Source organism: Pezoporus flaviventris, unplaced genomic scaffold (assembly GCF_033815535.1).
Source record: "Pezoporus flaviventris isolate CSIRO_AGI_PZ_B2104156 unplaced genomic scaffold, CSIRO_AGI_Pfla_v1 ptg000066l, whole genome shotgun sequence".
Classification (NCBI taxonomy): Eukaryota; Metazoa; Chordata; class Aves; order Psittaciformes; family Psittacidae; genus Pezoporus; species Pezoporus flaviventris.
In genome coordinates this window covers 15,098,590-15,105,293 of record NW_026892614.1, presented here as the reverse complement: position 1 = coordinate 15,105,293, position 6,704 = coordinate 15,098,590, and positions in this window count along the sequence as shown.

Below are 6,704 nucleotides of genomic sequence, written 5' to 3'. Positions count from 1 at the left end.
TTGTTTTCTTAGTGTGGTTTACATGTGTTAGTTCAATCAAGGACAAACATAAATCTGAAGAACATTGCTGACTTCCTGACAACAGGCAGCCAAATCATCTCTGTTGTGAAGACTACTTTTTTTTATTTTTTTGATTGATACTCTCTAATCTGAATGAAGCTTAACGTAAACCTTACATCTATTAACCATGCCAAAAAAGGCTATTGTTCAGTGTCACATGAATAAATAATTTCCATATAGTGAGTTTCTATTTACTTACTATGTTCCAAAAGGCATCTTGTTTATGTGTATCAGAGTTAGTTCTGAATCTGCTCTAAGTTAGCAATATCATGTGCTCCATATGTTTGTATGACATTTTTGTCTGGTTTGGGATTTTTTTTTTTTTTTTTTAATCATCAGGGTTCATTCAAGAAGGGGTTCATATGCAGGAGCAGAAGAATACCATCTCAAGTGGTTTGTACCCTAGCTCTCGGTCTACTCAAACCAGTCCAAGTAGACTTGAAGGCACAAGAGAGGAAAGCTGTCTGATTTTAGCATGAAATCCCTTCTCTGATATGTGTAATGCAGGTCATAGGGCTAAGTAGAAGCCAAACAATAGAGCAGGGAGAGGCAAGGTAAAAGGATTGACCTAGGAAAAGAAGGAAAGTAGATGTGTACAACCTTGGGTACACTGGAATTAATATTTTAAATTTCTTTGATAAATTACTTCAAGACAGTTGTCTGGCCATAATACAGCACTAATCCCACCTTCTGAAGGAAAGATTTGCTGGTGCTAAAGCCAGATGATCTTTCCAGTGAGTTTAATTAGCATGGGTTACCATATTCGAGAGTTACAGTCTAAAACTGGAAGAATTACAAAGCTGATCCTCAGTACATGTTATGGTAAGAGTCAGCCTCATGGGGAACATGTTACTAAGCAAGGCCAAAAGGAAGAAGAAAAAGGATGCCACCCCTATATCTACAGGACTGCTGCTTCATGGTATTTTCAAGACTCTTATGTCAGTGCTGAACTCAAAAAAGCTATATTTTCAGTAAAAATGGATATTTTCAACTGCTTACCCAATGGAATTGATAATGTTGAAATAATTAGAACTGAATAAGAAATCCTAAACCATAACTTATTTTCCGTTAGTTACTTTTTTTTTCATTTTATTTAGGGGTTAAACCACAATAGCTACTTGCAAGTATAACATATGTCTGATATTATGAAGGTGTCTGCTTATTTGATTTAGTTTTGAAGTGTCCCAACTAGAATAACTAATGTGATGCAAATGGCTGAAGTTAATAAATATGGATGTATCAAGCTGGCCTTGGTCAGTCTGAAAAAGTGGCGCTCAGGCTCTGGTATAGCTCTGCCTGATGTGGGTTTCAGAATATTTCAGGAAATTCTTCTCTTTGAAGTTTTCTAAAAAGCCTGTATCAGTACAAATTGTTTAATCTTCCTCCTTGAAAGACCTTGTTTTTTTGTATAAAAGCTGCTCAAACTTCCTTTCAACACTCAAGTAAGTCTGTGATAGATAAATTAAATAAAAACAGATTATGTCACTTAATGCAGTTAGTTATTCATCAGAACTCATTTTAAGGAGATGCCTGTTAACCTTATAATTAGAAATTAGATGGCGACAATAAAATGTTCTTGGAGCAAATCAAGAACCATGGGACGCTTGGAGGGTTATGCAGCATGGATGGTGCTGCAAAATCAACATATGTAAATGACAAAGTATAAGCAAAAATAAAATAAATCAATGGGGTATAAGCCTGACTTTATTTTTTTTCATAGCCTAATTGTTGCAGAAGATAGTGCAAATATTAAATAGCAAGACTTCAGTTAGAATGTATCTTCTATATACTAAGCTTGTTCTTCCACAGTTCCAAAACCTCTCATAATTTCTGATTTATGATGTGCCCACATTTCACTTAATGACTCTCCCAGTGCCTTTTTCAGTTTCTTAATTCTTTGTGGTCTCCCTTATTCTTTCACAAGAACTGGTTAGAGAATGTATTAAGAGGTGTGTATCTAATATAGAACAGATGACATGAATATCCACAACGGTCAAAAAAAAAGTGAGTGGGAAGAAAAATCGAGAAAATTTACGATTGAGTTTTCTTCCTCTTAACTTTCCTTTTCTCTATATCTGATACCCAGAAAGAAATGGGGAGAACATTTTCATTTAAACATTATTGTTTACTCAATCTCTCTCTGCAGATTATCTGCTTGGAAATCGTAATTTGCAGCATAAATAATTTTATAATCCATGCTACATGTCCTCTATAGGATACTTTAAAGATTATTGAAATTAAATTCTCAATGCCTTTTCATCCACCAATTGACTATTCAATTATGAAAAGCATAAACCTGGAAATGTGAAGAATAGCATGTATATTCAGTTTCAGTTTCCAGATTTTCAGAACAGCTTTTCTGGAACTGCTGTAAGCAAAGGACCTGACATAAATGTAAAGTGACTTGATTTATGGCTGACCCATCTATGTTATTTGCAATTTCCTTGAATTTCTTTTCTGTTATTTCTGTTCGCTGTAACCACTAAAAAGGAATAATTAGATACAAAATCTTCATAAATGTCTTTAAATTCATGTTGCTTCACTTTGTCCTGGTCTTCTATCACAGGAAGATTTCTTGAGGTTACTCAGAAACTTCTCAGTAAATAACTTTCTGTAGTATAAAGTTTATTTCACATCTGTTAATATGATAACAATGTACATTCTGCATAACCATAGCCATTTTCTAGAGATTAAAATTCATCCCTTCAGAAATAACAATTAAATCATCCCCTGTGTAAATATTCCCTATAAAGAATAACTAGTTTCAGGGATATTTTTATTGTTAAAAAATTCTAAAATCTACTCAGAATTGAATTTTGCCCTTAAGAAGCAGAATGAAAGACAAGCAATATTGATTAAGCAACTGTAGATACTAAAACTATCAACTTCAAATGAGAAGACTGTCTAGGGCAGCCATTGTACCAGATGATTACAGAACTTTCCTATGACTTAATTTCAGGTGTTTTGTGCTTACACTGGGCATGAGTCAGTCTGCTAGCTATTGCTCAGACTGGGCAGACTGAAGAAGTCAGGCTTAAGCTAAAAGAAGTGATCAATAGATGAACCTGCACTAGAACAGAATTTTTAAAATTTCCCTACTCTGGTAGTGTTCAGAACAGGCTGTACCTCCCTTGTCCTAATGAAAGTGGCAATATGAACCTAAAACTGCACACTTGCAGGACTGAAAATACCTGGGGAAGATTCAATTCCCCTTTTCCCCAATTTCCTTGCATTATCAGTATGAATCGAATTATCTATCAACAATTTTGCATTTCTAACTCACACAACATTGTGTACTGAATTGGCTAAAGAATCACATCAAAGTTTTCTTTTGAGAAAAGCAGAGTGGACTGAACCTCCATAACAGTTATATTTAAGTTATTCACTCATTTGTTTCTGAATTATCCTCAGCAGAGGACTGAACCTTAAGTTATTCACTCATTTGTTTCTGAATTATCTCAGCAGAGGACTGAACCTCCATAACAGTTATATTTAAGTTATTCACTCATTTGTTTCTGAATTATCTCAGTCATTTCCATTTGTGATTCATGAAAATCCTCCTAGCACTTCACCTGAGAGCTAATCATAATAATACAACAGTTCATGGTGGGCACTGAAGTGATTCTAAAGCCATTGAAACTTGTTTGTCTGTTTGTTTGTTTGTTTGTTTTGCAGAGGGGTCTTCCTAATAGAGGGTGTTTGCTAATTAGTGAGTACTGAGAAAGGTAAACAGGCTGATATGAAGGTGTTTATTTAGTACATGGTCTCTTGCACTTCCATATCCTCATTTTGCTACTTGTTGGTACAAGATTTAGCCACAGACTCAACTGGTATTAATTTCTAGGTTATCCAAAGCAGATGGAAAACAGAGAATGAAGCAGCCATTAACGCCTACACGAAGCCCAAGACAGCTTGGGATTGTATCAGTGTACAAACATAATAACTGCTACAGAACAAACCAGAGGACCATCTAATTTGACCTTCTGTCTTCAACTGAGCTGGTGCCAGCCATCTCGAATGCAGATATAAAACCCCCTAATACAAAAAATTGTGCAATGCTCTGTCATAGAGGAAAATTATCCCTGACTCCGGCTGTTGCTCAATTATGTCCTGAAGCGTGAGGATTAATGGTTCTTGTGACTTTTGTCCCAGCATGAGTAATTGCAGATGCCATTATTATTCAGATCGATGGATAATTCTGCTCTGAACCTTCTTCAGTGCTTTTCCTTGTAGTTATCTGTGACCTTAAATGGCAGAAAATGTCACATCATTTTAGAAACACATCTCGGCTATATCCTGCCATGGACCAAAGAAGCAGATTCTATCTCAGTGTGAAATTAAATTTGTCTGCAGAGAGATATTAACTGAGATGATGAGTTATGCAATCATTTGGCTACCATTCCTACCTACGTTTCACTCAGATCAACATATTCTGCTCTCAGTCACCTTTTAATGTCCCATTAAGGCCCAGGAGTTGAGATAGGATAGGTGTGAGAGGAGATATTGACCCAGATTAGCTGTTTCTGTTATCTGGGAGTTGCAGTAGAAAATCATAGCCTTACAGCTGATATCAGCATTTTTAACCAGCCAGGTGAGCAGATAGTGCCGTGAGTGCTGAGGTGCTCCCCGGGAAAACTTGTACCTATGTTAAAATGTCATGCCTGTTCAGGATAGAGAGTTCTCACTTGAAGAAGCATTTTGTGGCATGTTGCATTTTTTTTTCTCTTCACAGTTATTAATCAGAAAGGTATACATTAAGAAACTAAAATGTGTTCATCCAATGATTTTATCTAAAAGTACCTCACAGAAAGGGGAAGATAAAAAAAGACAACTGAAAATGCTAGGGCGTCTTTGAGTTACTAAGGAAGCTTTCAGCAAAGTATTTACTAGACCAACTATTACTAGGATCCGTGACTCCTGCCTTCTGTAAGATTATGTTGTTTTTAAGCAGAGGCAAAATAAAACAGCAGACTTTGTCCAAGAATCATTAAAATGACCAAAAGAATTAGCTGGCTATGGTAGAAAGAAAAGACTGAAATATTTTTTATGGACAGACCAAAGAAATTAAGCAAATATCTTCAAATTTCTTACCACCCAAGAAATGACTGTTGCCAAATAGTTTTCTACACATGATGCATCAGCAGGTTTCTGGCAGGTGCCTTAAGGAGACATTTCTGCACATTCTTTATTCCTGTTAGGAGACACTGTTCCTCAGACTGCCACTGGGGTTCTGTTTGACAGTCACAGTGAGTCACTAGAAAATGAAACACATTTTTGATTGTATAGAATACACTCAGGTTTATACACATGATGATTTGATTAGGAGAAAAATGGTAGAAAAGTAAGGCCAGATGCCCAGAGCCACTTTCTAAGGAGCCTGACGTCCGACTTAAAACAAATACCCCCCCCTAGTATAAATGTCACATCAAAGGAAGAAGAAACCTGGGGAAAAAAGTTACCTGCACAGAAAAATCACAGTAAGTTTAAAAGTATCATCACATACCTCTGTAAGAGTGCATGGAAGGGACCAACTATCTGAGAGCTAATAAGAAAAAATGTCCTGTGTAAATGCATGCAAATCTGCAAAAGAAACCGAAAAAGAAGTTAGTTCATAATTGCTCAGCAAATATTCACTCAAAAGTGGATGTTGGCACAATCTTCATCCAAAAATATGGTCAAAATTGGAGACGAGGTTGCATACATGGAAGCTGCTAGCAGAAAGTGAGCATCCAGAGGGACCTTGATAGGTGAGCCAACGGCAACATCATGAAGTTCAACAAAACAAAGTGCAAGGTGCTACAGCTGGGTTGGAGCAATCTCAGGCACAGCTACAGGTTGGGCAGAGAAGAGATTCAGAGCAGCCCTGCGGAGAAAGACTTGGAGATGTTGATTGATGAGAAAATGAGCATCAGCCATCTTCAGTGCATGCTCGCAGCCAGAAAGCTACCCCTATCCTGGGCTGCACCAATAGAAGTGTGACCAGCAGGTCGAAGGAGGTGATCCTGCCCCTCTACTCTGCTCCTGTGAGACCTCACTTGGAGTACTGTCTGCAGTTCTGGTGTCCTCAAAGTAAGAAAGACATGTTGCTGTTGGAGCAAGTCCAGAGAAAGGCCATAAGGATGATCAGGGGTCTGGAGCAACTCCTGTATGAAGACAGGCTGAGAAAGTTGGGGCTTCCAGTATCTGAAGGGGGCCTACAAGGATGCCAGAGGGGGACTCTTCATTAGGAACTGTAGTGATAGGACAAGGGGTAATGGGTTTAAACTTCAGCAAGGGATGTTCAGGCTGGATATAAGGAAGCAGTTCTTTACTGTGAGGGTAGTGAGGTACTGGAATGGGTTGCCCAAAGAAATGCTCTGTCCCTGGCAGTGCTCAAGGCCAGGTTGGGCAGAACCTTGGTCTAGTGTGAGATGTCCCTGCCCATGTCAGGGGGGTTGGAACTAGATGACCTTATGGTCCTTTCCAGCCCTACCTTTGCATGATATCATTCTATCATGCAAATTCTATCTTTGCACTTAAACATAGCGGATGAGTTTTCTCACAGCTATTTGGTGGAGAAGAGAGTTTTCCTTTTGTCTTGAAGTTGGAGGCCATTATTAATTGTGTCTGGAAGATAAAAATCTCTGAATGGCTTTTTCAAATTT